A 15122-nucleotide genomic window follows, 5' to 3' on the forward strand; every position below is an offset into this window, starting at 1 on the left:
AAGATGCACACACATTATATCACAATTTGAAAAATATTTTAAAGTGTCATTTCAGTGTCATTGAATTCCTTTGTACTGTATTTAATTTTACACACAATGAGGTTAAGAACTCTGAGGAGATGGAATGGACCCCAGGCCAGCATGGCATGGCTGTAATCGAATGGAATCTACTAGCATATACAAAGTGAGAAAATGGGAGTTATCCCTGAGATTGGTTAGCAGTGGAAGGAAATAAAAAGGAACTTGTAATATTTATTGTTTGGCATGAAGATTTATAGTTTTACAAACAAGATTTTCCCTGGTGTAGGGAAGAGTGTCACAAAGACTTCCCACAGAAGTAGAGAAATTATCTGTCATTCTGGCCTGTGGGGCTGATAGGTTTTTTTATGGGATGTCACTACACTGAATTCTTATTTATATTTCAGTGTTTGTGAGCTTGGTCGCGAGAGTCCATCTCTGAGATTTCAGATGAAACGGTGGTTCTGAGCCTGCACAGTTGACTTTGGACATTGGTCAGCCCATGTGAATTGGTGAATTCACCCAGGAAATGCCCCCTAGGGAGATGGCCAGCTGGGGTCCGCTAGGAGACACCGATCTTAGCAAAAGCCCCTCTTACAATGTCAACAATAGTAGTCAGGCTGGTGTGGTGTCGCCTAGAAGGAAGGGACGGATACAACAGACAGTGCTAAGCAGGTAGAGACCAGAGGGACAGGGTGTTGAAGATGTAGTGGTAGATGATTCTCCAGTATTTAGAATGTGAGAAGATTAGACAGGTGCTTCTCAACAGAAAGACAGAAGGCAGTGAACTAAAACAACAGCTGAGTAAACTGAACGTCTCATTTATGGAAAGAGCAGTCATTTGAATATTTAAAGGCAGAGGACAGGGAGAAATGCAAGTTTAACACAAGTCAGATGTCCTAGCAGCAGCCATGTTTTCCCAAAACAAGGTCCTTAGTATCCTGGAAGAGGCCATCCTGGACCACTGGGCCGTGAGAATGTAACAATGGGGGAATTCTTAGGTCCATCTGCTTCATCACTTAAAGATGCAGAAGTATGATTGATTTTTCCAGTTGACTTGACCTCGAGACCTACTACATGAGCAAAAGGGGTTAACCTACAAATCGTCTTGCTCTCCTGCATCCCCACAGGTGCAAACTCCTCTCTCTTCTCTTCCTTTTCAGCTTTTCTGTTCACTCGTGCTCACTGCCACTTAGGTCACACCCCTGCCCATTCCTTCCACTGAGCTCCAGAAAACTTCAATCCTCCTGTGCCCAAACTCCCCTTAGCTGGTGTCCCAAGTGCTCTGTCTACCTCTTCATCTTAACTGAAATCTGGTCTCTCCAGTGACTGCATTTCCCTTGAGCTTTCGTTAGTGATACCAAATTTTCCATCTGACCAAGAAACCCTGGAGCCCTCATCACTCCCATTGGGGATGTGTTGCCTTCCCTCCCAGCCTGTGTCCTGTGGTCAGTCTTCAGTGTCTCTCTCACCAGGCACCCTAGATACCTCTTCTCCTTAATCTTCTGCCATTTCTCCATTCGCGTGTCCCCTCACCATCTGATTAGAGGACACCTATGGAAGGTGGCAATGTGCTAAGCTTGCTTCAGTGAAAAGTGACAGAATTATCTTGATCATGTCCTCAAAAAAATTCATTTAATTCTTGTGTAACCCTCATTTCAGCTCTATTATTCTTATATCCATATCCAGATCTTACTGATTCCTTGTTGCCATTTCTAGGTATTTTTAAATTTAGTGTTAAACTTTTCACCTTCATTTCTACTATGAGCTATTCCTTGACCCTCCTGCTTTCATCCCCCCATTCAGGAGAGAGTTCATGATTTTTTCTAAATCACCCCCCCCCCATTTTTCACCTTTCTAGACTAATGTTCCCACTTTGACCTTGATCTTATCAATTTGTCTTCTTCTAAGATTATCCATTACCTACTCTTCTCCCCACATCTTTCCTTCCTTTATGCCTGAAAATTAACTCACATCACCCAATGTGACGCCTCCCTCCCATCTTTTCATTCCCATCACCACTAAAGAGTAGTCACTTCTCCCTTCTTATCACGCACGGCAGTGATGACAGTCTGGTTTCCCTGCCACTTCCCTCTTACAAGATAGTTTTTACTCCAAAGGTTCTTGTCATCTCTAAACCCAGAGGTATCCTAGCAGCCTTCCATCTTGTTCCTTTCCTCCACAGCTGCTCTATATCCTCTGAGTCAGAACATCCAACTCCATTTTCTGGCCTGACTCATCTGTCCCCTGATCTCCTGCCTCTCTGGGCATCCCAATAAGGCCTCCAACAACATGACTAAATGTGAGCCCCATATCCCCTATCACCTCCCTCTTTCTCCCCTCCCCCATCACTCTCTCTCCAAGTGACATTACTCTGCTCGTTTGGTCAGGGCTAAAACCTCAGGAGTTACTTTTGAATTCTCCCTGTTTTTGGCACCAAACTTCAAAAAGTAATAGCACTTCTATGTCCAAAATATTTCCTCCATTTCTTACTTTCTGTTTCCACAGCTGCCAACTGAATTCAAACCTTCATTGCTCATCACATAGTCTTTTGCAAGTATGTCTTAATTGGTCTCCTTCCTGCTCATCTATTTTCCATATAATCTTTTCTATAAGCTACTGCCAAATTAATCTTCTTAATGCATACCTCTGATTACATCACATCTCTCTTCAAAAGCTTTCTCTCACTCCTCATGGCCAGCTAAATAAAGTCGAATGTCCTTTGCCTGACATTCAGAGATGGCCAAGACTTGGTTCTACCCCATCTCTGTTGACACCAATGGTCCTTCAAACACTAGCTGGACCTTGGACAGATCATGTGACATACTACCCCTGGGCCCTCACCCCTTTCTCATCCTGTTAACTGCCCAAAGGAGCAAGCAGAGCTGCCCAGAGGCTTCTTAGTATGTGAAAGGCAACCCGCTAGGGAGGGGTGAGACTTGAGGCAGAGGTTTCAGAGAGGAGGTGGTCTCAGTAACCCAGGGAAGTGATGATGAAGATAATGGTAATGGAGAGAAAAGGCCAGGTGAGCAACAGTGATGGGGGTAGAAATAAGAGATTCTGGTGACATCATGAATGGAAAATGGGTGAGAGGGAAGAGCCAAGGTCTACTCAAGTATTTGAGCTTGAGAAGCTGTTTAGAAGATAGTCATTGGCTTATTCAGTTAGAAATATGAAAGAAAGTGAATCTAGCTTTGGACATGTTGAGGTTGAAGGGTTGATATCCAGGCATCCAAGCCCTGATAACAGTTGGAAATGATAGCCTGGGAGATGGAGCTTGGGAGAAATCAGGTTGGAGATGGAGATTCAGGGTCATGAGCCTGAGGGGTGGATCCAGAATTTGGAAGTCACCAATAGACTTTAACAGTAAGAAGTCTGAGGATAGAACTCTGGGGTAAAGTAACATTTTTTGATGATAAGAACAAGAGAAGCCTGAAAGCTAGATTTTTCCTAGGGAGAAGTTACCTCTCTTCTTTCTGTTACTCCCTCAAACATTTATGCCATTTGTCAGAGCTGTGTATTCACAACTTCTCTTTCCTGGAGCGTTAGTGCCTTGAGAACAGAGGCAATGCCTTCTGATTTTTTTTGTATGTGTCCTAGTCTTTAGTTACTGCAGGGCCTGGTACACAGGAAACCCCCAAAATGCTGACCAAATAATTCAATAAATGAAGGAAGAGTCACCTCCAGTTGCAGGTAGGTTTTGCTCTCTCTCTCAGTGAGCCAAAACTTGCATTGCCCTTCACACCCAACTTTTGGCATTTCTGATGGCAGATCAACAATCTAACCGTCATTTTCCTATGTTCTTTTTTAAAAGCATGTTTTAAATTGAAGTATACTTGCTGTACAATATTATATGTTACAGCTATATAATATGTTACAGGTGAAAACACAATTTTTAAAGGTTAGACTCCATTTATAGTTATTGAAAACATTGGCTATATTCCCCATATTGTACAATATATCCTCGTAGCCTATTTTATACCTCATAGTTTGTACCACTTAATCCCGTTCCCCTGTATTACCCCTCTCCCTTTCCCTCTCCCCATTGGTAACCACTAGTCTGTTCTCTGTATCTGTGAGTCTGCTTCTTTTTTGTTATATTCACTAGTTTGTTGTATTTTTTTCGATTCCACTTATAAATGATATCATACAGTAATTGTCTTTCTCTGTCTGACTTATTTCACTTAGCATAATACCTTCCAAGTCCATCCATGTTGCTGCAAATGGCAAAATTTTGTTCCTTTTTAAGGCTGAGTAATATTCCATTGTATGTATGTATCACATCTTCTTCCTCTGTTGATGGACACTTAGGTTACTTCTATACTTGGTGATTGTAAATAATGCTGCTATGAACATTGAGGTGCATGTATCTTTTTTTTTTTTTGTGGTACGCGGGCCTCTCACTGTTGTGGCCTTTCCCGTTGCAGAGCACAGGCTCCAGACGCACAGGCTCAGCGGCCATGGCTCACGGGCCCAGCCGCTCCGCGGCATGTGGGATCTTCCCGGACCGGGGCACGAACCCGTATCCCCTGCATCGGCAGGCGGATTCTCAACCACTGCGCCACCAGGGAAGCCCCATGTATCTTTTTGAATGAATGTTTTTAGGTTTTTTTCAGATAAATACCCAGGAGTGGAATTGCTGGGTCATGTGGTAGTTCTCTTTTCAGTGTTTGGAGAAACCTCTATACTGTTTTCCACAGGGGCTGCACCAACATTGTTCCATGTTCTTGACTGCACATGCCAGATGGAGCCAGACTGAGTCTGAGCTCCAGTGCTTCTTGTTTTAGCCCCTGACCAGTACCTTTGTTTTGCTGCCCACTCACCTGTGCTCACCTGCTGTCTTCACCCTGATTATTTTCCACGGGCCTCTATCTGTCTTCTGCATTTGTCTGAGGATTCATTTCTTCATTCATTGATTCCAGACTCAAATCCCAAACTCCTTTACTATGGTTCAGCAGGCTGGGCAGAAACCTTTTTCCCTGACATTTCATTACTCCCAAAATGTGCATTCTAGAAGACAATTTCACCTAACTTACTTAGCCCAGAACAGATTTGGAAACTGGAACAAACTGCTTTATTCTGAGTTTTTGAATGAATCTGTTGTGTCTTTGGGGTCCAAGGAGCAATTTCTCCTTCCTTATCACACATCTTAGATCAGTGGTTCTTAAAGTGTTGGCTCCAGACCAACAGTATCAGCATTCCCTAAGAACTTATTAGGAAGTTAAAATTCTAGAGTTCCACCCCAGAAATACTGAATCTGAAACTCTGGGGGTGGGGCCCAACAATCTGTGTTTTAACAAGGCCTCCAGGGGATTCTGATGTGCTGGAAAGTCTGAAAACCATTGTCTTGGATCAACTCATGTGCAGGAGAGAGGTTGGGCCATGGAGTCCAGAGTCTGGTTTCTTTAACAGCTCCAGCACCTCCTAGCTGGGTAACCTTGGCCAATACTTAACCTCCTGGATCCTTAGTTTTATTTTTAATAAGATTCAAATTTGGGGGTCAGTTGGTTACAAATTTGAGTCATAGTATTCTCGGGCTCTGTGAACACCTACAAAGACAATACAAATCCTCAGTGGGTTCAGTTAACCAGAATTCAGGGCTGGCTAGACACGTTAAAAGGGCTAGGCTGGCTAGTGACCAGGTACATGGCTACCTTCCCCTAACCTTGCTCAGAAACAAATCCATTTGACCAGGTGTCTATGAAACAAATAAGGACTTCCTTGCCTCCATACCCAAGTTCTCTGTTGAGAGTGGCTAAGCAAATCTATGACATGTGGCTACTATTGAATTAGGGAGTCTTTAACCTGTAAAAAAAGAACTATTTGCAGTTATTAGTAGCTTGGGAGGGCTGATGCATGAACAATGATCAACCCAGATTTTGACAGGCAAAAGGGTTACCCAGATAGTGGTTCAGTGCTGCTGTGTGTTATTTAGCGGAGGAGCTTGCTCACCGTGTTCTCCATTTCAAGAGTTTAAACTACAAGGTCACTCTGAAAATGAGCTGATTCTTCTAGAGAAGGAACCCATGTCATTAGCTACCTGTATAGTCAATACACCTCCCTTGGAACACACTCAGCTTCTATTCTTTTAATGCATATTCATGCCAACACTGTAATTCTTCAGTTGGGACAAATGTTCTCATAAAAGACAAAATAAATTTATCCATAGCTTTATTTGAGTCTTTTTTTTTTTTTTTTTTTTGCGGTACGCGGGCCTCTCACTGTTGTGGCCTCTCCCGTTGCGGAGCACAGGCTCCGGACGCGCAGGCTCAGCGGCCACGGCTCACGGGCCCAGCCGCTCCGCGGCATGTGGGATCTTCCCGGACCGGGGCACGCACCCGTGTCCCCTACAACGGCAGGCGGACTCTCAACCACTGCGCCACCAGGGAAGCCCTTGAGTCATGTTTAACCCCACTGAGCCTTCTCTTAAGCCACTGCTTAGTTCTGAGAACTGCTCCAAAGTCATCTTGAAGACAAGGGCTGCTGCTGGCTGATTTGTATAGAGCAGTGTTCCTAGTCACACAGTTGCAGTCAGCTCACAGCGTTCCCAATCTCTTATCCCCATTCCTTGGGGCACTGTGGGGCTCAAGGCAGCTCCTGAGACAGGTAAGCGCCCTGCCTGGCCCCATGCCCATCCATCCCCGGAGTCCTTCTCTGACTTGGCCTCCACCTAGAGACCTCAAGGGCTATAGACATGGCACCTGCACTTAGAACCCCAAACGGGGGACTCACTGTCCGTTTTTTAAGAAGGCCACAAATATGAGTAAGTGGGACACGTCTGCTCATATTTGGTTTTGGAAATCTCTTTGTTATCAGGGCCAGTTGAGGGCATACGGATTTAAACACCTGGCTGGGGCATGTGTGAAGGAGACAGTTTGAATTTTTGTGCCACCACTTTTTAAAAGCCTTCTAAGCATCTCCCCCACTTTCTTATATTGGGGCCATCTCCAAATCTGCCCACACCTACCCTGGCTGTGAGGGCTGCTCAGCAAATAAATACTATTTTATTTGAGAGGCAATGTAGCATAGTAGACAATGCATGAACTTTGGAGTCAGAAAATCTTGGTTTGAGTCCAACTTTGCTGCATACTAGGTGATTTACCCGGGTTTTCTTACCCTTGAGGCTTAATGTCTTTATCTGCTAAACAGTGATAAGAATAGCATAATCTGCCTGTTAGGGAGGGTTGAATGCAATAATGGATAAGAAGCACAGCATGGTGACTGGCACATAGTAATTCATAAATGCTGGTCTAGTCGGTAGAGGTGGATGGGGTCTGGGGTTGGCTGGCCTGCCTTGATCTTGTTTAAGCAATTTAAACTTTGGCTCCGTTTGTTGCAAGTCCACGGCTGTCCGTTTCCCGTTCCCAGCTTTTAGGCTAGGAATCACTATATCATACCTCAATTGAAGACCTGTTGCCTTTTTGCCCAAGTGCAAACGTTGACATCATAAAATATGGAAGTCCTGTCAGAATTTGGATATTTATTAACTTAGTAGTTGCCTCTTGGATTAAGAGTCATGTAGAAATGTAAGTAATAATCAGGACATTCGAGTGATGTCCATTTATTTCAGTGGGATTCACTGTGCGAGATGGATATCACGCCAGATAGTTTGCAAAAATCAAGGTCGTAAATTGGGTCAAGGAGCGGGACAAGCTTTGTTGCCTTGGTGGTTGCTCGGAAATATGAGGAAGCATCGTGGTCCCCTCCTCCTGGCCATGCAAGGATGGGGCTCTGTTCTTTTATATATTTTTTTAATTTTTAAACTTTTAATTTTTTGGCCGAGCGGCATGTGGGACCTTAGTTCCCCAATCAGGGATTGAACCTGTGTCCTCTGCAGTGGAAGCACAGAGTCCCAGCCGCTGGACCACCAGGGTATTCCAGGATGGGGCTCTAAATAATCTGCACTGGGGAGGGGGATGGGTTAGAGCTGGACCTTGTTGTTGATTGTCAGCTAAAATAGAACTGTTTCAATCACGTTTCTAGATTGTGTATGATTGCAGTTCCCGGCAAACAGGTCAAGGGTGACAGTTGCACCAGTAATATTTAAATTTTGTCCTGAGCTTTGGGCTTCTGTGCATTCAGAAGTGCTTCTTTGGCAGGTTCAAAAAATATTCATTCAGAGGCACTAACTCTGCAGCAGGTTGAGATCATAAATGGGGACTCGGGACCCTGGGCTCCGGTGAGCAGCATTTTGCCTGAATGAACTGGGGGAGGCCTCAGGGTTCGGTGTGTGGTTCAGGTGTTCCAACCCCTTCTAATATGATGTAGAAATTCTTTTTCTAAGGTAAAAAAAATGTCTTGGACCTGAACTTCTAATATCTACCTATTTAAGGAAAAAACCCTATGACATAAAGTTAATAAGAGGTCAGCAGTACCTTGAAATGACTTTGTATTTTATAAATCAAGTGTGTGTGTGTGTGTGTGTGTGTGCGCGCGTGCGTGTGTTTGAAAAATAGTCATCTATTTCTGGATGAACTATCAACGTCAATCCCCTTTAATGGTTGGGCTGGCAGGCCCTATCTAGTGTCATTATCTATGAGGCCCCTGAATCTGCAGATGGTCCTGCAGGGGGAACTCTCGAGCATCCTCCTGCCAAAGCCTTCATCTAGGACAGGTGCTGGCCAGGAGCCAGTGCAATTAGTGAGCCAACACACGTCTTGCAGAGAGGGTCTTTACCTGCAGTACTAGCTCTTAGCTGCAAGGGACGTTTCAAGCATAATCTTGTCCTCATGCAACTGAAACCTCTTGCTAGGAGAGAGAGAAAACAGGTTTATATGCTTGAAATCATGTAATCAAGGGCTTGGCTGGCAGTGCAGACTGAAATTGGCCATAAGCTTGGGGGAAAGACAGGTGCCATTGTGGGGTTGTGGCTGTGACAAAGACTGTGGAGGAGAGTTTTTTTTGGGGGGGTGGGCAGAGAGACAAGAAAGACAGGCTTTCGGGCTTCCCTGGTGGCGCAGTGGTTGCGAGTCCGCCTGCCGATGCAGGGGACGCGGGTTCGTGCCCCGGTCTGGGAAGATCCTGACGTTTCCATGAATCTTTGCCGATCTAGACCCCATCTTCACTGTCCCAACTTTCCTTCCTCTCCCTCCTCACTTTCCCCTCCTCTCTCACACCCACCTCTTGTCCATCCTGCTAGCTCAGTGTCTGTTTTGTGGCTGGCTACTACCTCTAGCAGAGAGTCAGGGCAGATAACTCTCCACACAAGGGTATATGGAGTCAGCCGCCACGTGCTTCTGGCTTTAGCTGGGGGCCAGATTAAGGTGGGATCGGAGAGGGACATGGGGACCATCCTGGCCCAAAGTCCCCAGGCTCTCTGCTCAGTGTTTAGGACCCTCAGGCATAATTGCTCTGGAAACCACTCTGGCTCTTGTTAGTTACTTCCTGGTTTTGCCCTATAGTTATTGCACTGGATGCTTTTAAATCAGAGATTAAGATCCAAACCTCGGAGGCTGCCAGATGTGCTCCGACCTGGACTCGTGGGAGGGGCTGCACTGCCCCCGCTTCCTCCAGCTGGGCCTCCTTGCTTCTTCTGGGGCTGTAAGCACAGGTCTGTGACTTTCTGAAGAGGAATGGGCTTGCGAGTTGGGAGCTCTTGGGGAATATGGGCACTCCTTGGGGCCCTGGTACCATGTTTGGTTGGATTCTTGGCTTAGACTTGACATTCAAAGCCATCAACCTCTCTTTGCTTGTTCTTTCAATTTAGAGCTTGGGCTTTCTGGGAAAGCAGTATAAAAAAAATGGTGCAAATGAGGTTGGGGGATTACCTGGGGATTTCAACAATGGTTGATTCCCTTTAAGAAGGATAATCTGGACTTGAATGTATAAGGGTTGCAATTTCAGGGCTTACATAGGCTGCGGGGGCCAAACTGGGCCAGTGAAAGCCAGTAAATACGAGAGAAATGATGTCTACACAAGGGAGACATGTCTCGCCATTAGAACTCAGGAAAATTGGTCTTCTCATCACTGTTTCCTCAGCTCTAGGGCTGGAGCCGCTGGATCAACAGGAAATCAGGGCTGAGAGGCACTCAGAACATACTCCTCTTCTCAAAAAAGACAGGACAGACTCTCATTCAGTGCTGTCTTGCGGGGGAGACATTGTGGCTGTGAACCTTCTTAGATATTCATTTCTCTACTTCCCTCTGGGATTTCTCTCATTTGTTAGCAGGAGTCATTATGCTCTGTTCTTGCAGAGAAAATCTCCTTAGGCAATCACACTGTATTGTTAAGTTGTTCTCAGCATGTTTATGTCTCCTTCTGTCCCAAGGAGAAGATGAGGCGTGGAAGTATTTACATAAGGGCAGCATGCAGTCGAGGAAAGAACACGGGCTGTGGGTCAGACAGACCTGTGTTCAAATCCTGCCTTTACCACCCTCTGGGTGAGCGGAGGGGATTGAAGGGGTTTGGGGAGGATCGAAGGAAACTAGGTATGGAAAGCACTGGCTTAACCAAGAACCTGCTCTCAGTACATGTCTGTTGTTTTCCTTTTTTCCTCTTGAACGGCTTCTCGTCACACCTAGTTTCACTGTATTGTCTTCCTTCAGGCAGACCTTAATTGTAGAAACCTAGACTTCCTGGCCTGGAAGGAAGTACAGTACAAATTCCCACCTTACAGATTAAACAATGGAGGTTCAGTGAGATGCGTGGGGCAGGGTGCATAGAGTAACATCCAGCAGGCGTCTACGGAGGGCTTGTGGTGAGCTAGGCAATGTGCAGCGAATCCTTATGACAGCCTTGTGAGAGAGTTACTTTTTTAAATCCACATTTTATAGATGAGAAGTGGAGAAAAATTGGGGCAGTTGACCTATACCAGATCACTCAAGGCCATACAAATCTTTAGTGAGGAAACTAGAGCTGATACTAAAATAGGCTCCACCTTTTTCCTGCGCAAGGATGCCTTTCCAACACCCTGAATGGGACGGTCTACCTCAAGTTACGATGTGTTCTCTGAGATCCAGAAAGGCTTTTAACTAAATCCACAAGAGAATTATCTATAGGGAAACACCTAGGAATGTTTTTTAAATGTTTTTTTTTTTTAAAAATAGAGCAGTTTTAGGTTTACAAAAAAATGAGTACAGAGAATCCCACACATGCCCCTCAAACTTCCCACCCCACAATTTCCCCTATTAATAACATCTTGCATTAGCGGGGCACATTTGTTACAATTGCTGGGTAAAATCTGATACATTATTATGAACTAATTGTTTACATTAGGAGTCACTCTTTGTGTTGTACATTCTATGCTTTTGACAAATGCAGTGACATGTATCCACCACTGTAGTGTCACACAGAATAGCTTCACTGCCCTAAAAATCCTCTGAGCTCTATTTACCCCTTTTCCCCCAGTCCTGCGCGACCCCTGATCTTTTAACTGTCTCCATAGTTTTGCCTTCTCCCGAATGCCGTATAGCGGGAACCATACGATACATAGCCTTTCAGATTGGCTTCTTTCACTTAGTAATATGTGTTTAAAGTTCCTCCATGTCTTTTCACGACTTGATAGTTCATTTCGCTTTATGGCTGAATGACGTTCCTTTGTCTGGATGTACCACAGTTCGTTTATCCGTTCACTGAAGGACATCTTGGTTGCTTCCGCATTTTGGCAATTATGAGTAAAGCTGCTATACACATCCGTGTGCAGGCTTTTGTGTGGTAAAAATGGTTTTTGATTGGCAGCTAGAATGATTGGCTGAGCTTTAAGAATAATCTCAACTTCTCCAATTACAATTATTTATTTTAATCTGGTTTACTTCATCTAATACACACAGGGATTCCTCGGTTCCCCAATCACATGTTTTCTTATTTAAAGGGAACAATCCATATCACATAACTAACAGAACTCTGAAGCCTGGGAACCTCTCACACCCTAAGTTCACACAATGTCCCCAGGGCCCCCAGATTCGATTAGACTTAGGGGAACTTATCACTCTCAGAATCAATCAGCAACCATGGAGTCTTAACCAATACAAGGTTCACACAGAGGATTCTGGAATGTTACAGGCAATTCATGACACCTTGGTCACTGGCATGATTCTTCGTGACTTACAATCCCATTGTTCCTTCTTCTAAAGTTGGCTCAGGAAAGGACAGTTTCTCAACAGCTAATGCTCTCCGGAGTATAACTCAGGTTTAGGAGAGCAGATGTGAGAACCATTCGACCACACGTAGACCAAGGGGGAAATACCCGAATTTTAATGTTGTCCTGTTACTATTTAGGCAAAGGGGCTGTGGAGACGGCCACACGTTTCCCAATCACCTTGCTGACTCAGCCCCATCCCTTCCTTTTACTTGTGGACTGAGACTTGCAAAATTCTCATGTTCTGTTTGCTTCTATTTTTACACACCCATTTCTTTTCCTCTCACCTTTATTTGCTTCCATATAAAAGAACCCTGTAGAAAATCCTCTGGATAGCCATGCCAGTGATGATGGCACTACGTTTTGTTGGAAGCCATTAGTCTTTTCATTTTATTATTACTTTCCATTCTTTTTGGTAACCTTAGTCAAGACTTTAAATGAAAATAAAAATATGTTCCTGCAGTCATTGGGAATGAATTTTTTGGGTGATGGAATTAAAATACCCCTTTCTTTAGTTGTTAACATTGGAAATAAGGAAGGGATTCAGGTGAAAGGAGGGAAAAATAAAATGAGGTAGACTGTTTTTTCATATCAAAGATGCCTTTATTTTTCTTTTTTAAAATTTTTATTGGAGTTTAGTTGACTTACAATGTTGTGTTAGTTTCAGGTGTACAGCAGAGTGAATCAGTTATACATATATATATATATCCATTCTTTTTCAGATTCTTTTCCCATATAGGTTATCACAGAATATTGGGTAACATTCCCTGTGCTCTACAGTAGGTCCTTATTAGTAATCTATTTTATGTATAGTAGTGTGTATATGTTAATCCCAGTCTCCTAATTTATCATTTCCCCCACGTTTCTCCTTTGGTAACTGTAAGTTACCAAAGTTTCAAGATCTGTGAGACTGTTTCTGTTTCATAAATAAGTTCATTTGTATCATTTTTTTAAAGAGTCCACATATAGGGCTTCCCTGGTGGCGCAGTGGTTGAGAGTCCGCCTGCCGATGCAGGGGACACGGGTTCGTGCCCCGGTCCGGGAAGATCCCACATGCCGCTGAGCGGCTGGGCCTGTGAGCCATGGCCGCTGAGCCTGCGTGTCCGGAGCCTGTGCTCCGCAACGGGAGAGGCCACAACAGTGAGAGGCCCGCGTACTACAGAAAAAAAAAAAAAAGATTCCACATATAAGTGATATAATATGATATTTGTCTTTCTCTGTCTGACTTACTTCACTTAGTAGGATAATGTCTAGGTCCATCACTGTTGCTGCAAATGGCATTATCTCATTCTTTTTCATGGTTGAGTAATATTCCATTGTATGTATGTACCACATCTTCTTTATCCATTCCTCTGTTGATGGACATTTAGGTTGCTTCCGTGTCTTGGCTGTTGTAAACAGCGCTGAGGCAGACTCTTTCTAGTGTTACTGATGAAAGAGCCCTGGGGACATGCATATTCTAATAAACCACATGTGAAAGTGCACTCATATATGTGTCCACATTTATAAGCCTGGGTGTCCAGGTACAGCTTAACACTTGGAAATAAATACATAAAGGACCCCAATTAGAGGGAGGGGATGGGGTTGTGGCCAGTGGGAAGTGGGCCTAGGTGAAGGGGCAGCACTCAGAACAGCCTGATACTGATTCCTGAGGCCGAGAGGTCGCATATAACCCTTGGCAAACCTACCTGCCTAAGCTGCCACCCTATGTCAGGAACAGGTTCAATACAGGTGACAGGAAAATGCTTGATGGCCTCGGCCTGTTCTCTGCATAGATAAGGACGTCAGAATAGTGAGTGTCCAAATGTATTTAATGTCAGAGCTGAAGCCGAGACTGAGGTCCTCAACCAAGAAGGGTGACTAACAAAATTCATGCCTCAAGATCCTGTTTACTTTGTATTGTGAAGTACATGTATGCACAAACTCAAGGCCAATCGGATGCCTTACTTATAATTTATAAACAATGGCTGAAATTAGTGTTTAGCTTTGAAATAGGTGGCGGTGAAATTCTCACCTGTGCCTACAGTGAAAATTTGATTACATTCTCTATATTGATAATGACAGCCTCTAGAACGAAGTAGGATAAGAATTATTTATTGGATGCAGTATCCACTGATAGGTATTAGTATTGCTGCAATAATTACTGCAGAAGACCGCCATGCAAACAAATACTTGATTAGAGTTGATACAGAAGAAAGTCTAAGACTCTGAGTTTGATATTATTCCTCTCGGGGCATTGATTTCTTCTTGGTACTCTATCTTCAAAGTTCCTTCTTTTCTGGTGGATATACATTCAACTCTAAGGAATCACATAGGGGAAAGTATATTGTAAATCTAGAAAAATCCCACGAGGCTTTCCCACACACAATCCTCTGGGCCAAACCCCATGGTCTCCATTTACCCTTTTGCCGCCTGTGGGTGGAGGAGTGGGACAGGTTCAGTGGCCGTGGGGTGGTGGCCCAGCCTGGAAGTATCAGGTCCAGGGCATGAGGTTACCTGGGGTGCAAGGATGCTCTGGGCAAGAGCTGGAAGTCACATTCAGAAGGAGAACAAAGGTCAACATGTGTTAACACCCATAAGGCCTATGACCAATGTAAAAGACTAGCTGGCCAGCAAATCTTTGGCAAGAGAAAGCAGCAAAGCCAGGAGTCAGCAGAATCTGTCCGGAAGAATGAGAGGAAAGCCTGGAGGCCCAGAGCAGGCCACTGGGGTCTTTGTGAGCGGCCCCTCCTAGGCTTGCTCGGATGTCCTAGTTCAGTGTGTGAAGGGCAGTGGATTCCTTGAAAAACTGGGAATGTTAAGAAGGTGTCAAGCTCGGGGGTGAGTCTGTGTGGAATGGGACACCTGAGCAAGGGTGGCCGGAACACACATGCTTCTCCGCTCACCTACAAGGGGTCAGACGTAGGTGAATGCAGGTTGTCTCAACACTGCTCTGGGCCCAGCCTCTCTGCCACTTGCTTGGCTTTCCCCGAGGGCTGTCACCCACCCACTGGCTGTCCCCGTCGTGTCTTCAGACAACAGAAACCTG

The sequence above is a fragment of the Kogia breviceps genome, chromosome 15 (genome assembly GCF_026419965.1).
Source record: "Kogia breviceps isolate mKogBre1 chromosome 15, mKogBre1 haplotype 1, whole genome shotgun sequence".
NCBI lineage: Eukaryota > Metazoa > Chordata > Mammalia > Artiodactyla > Physeteridae > Kogia > Kogia breviceps.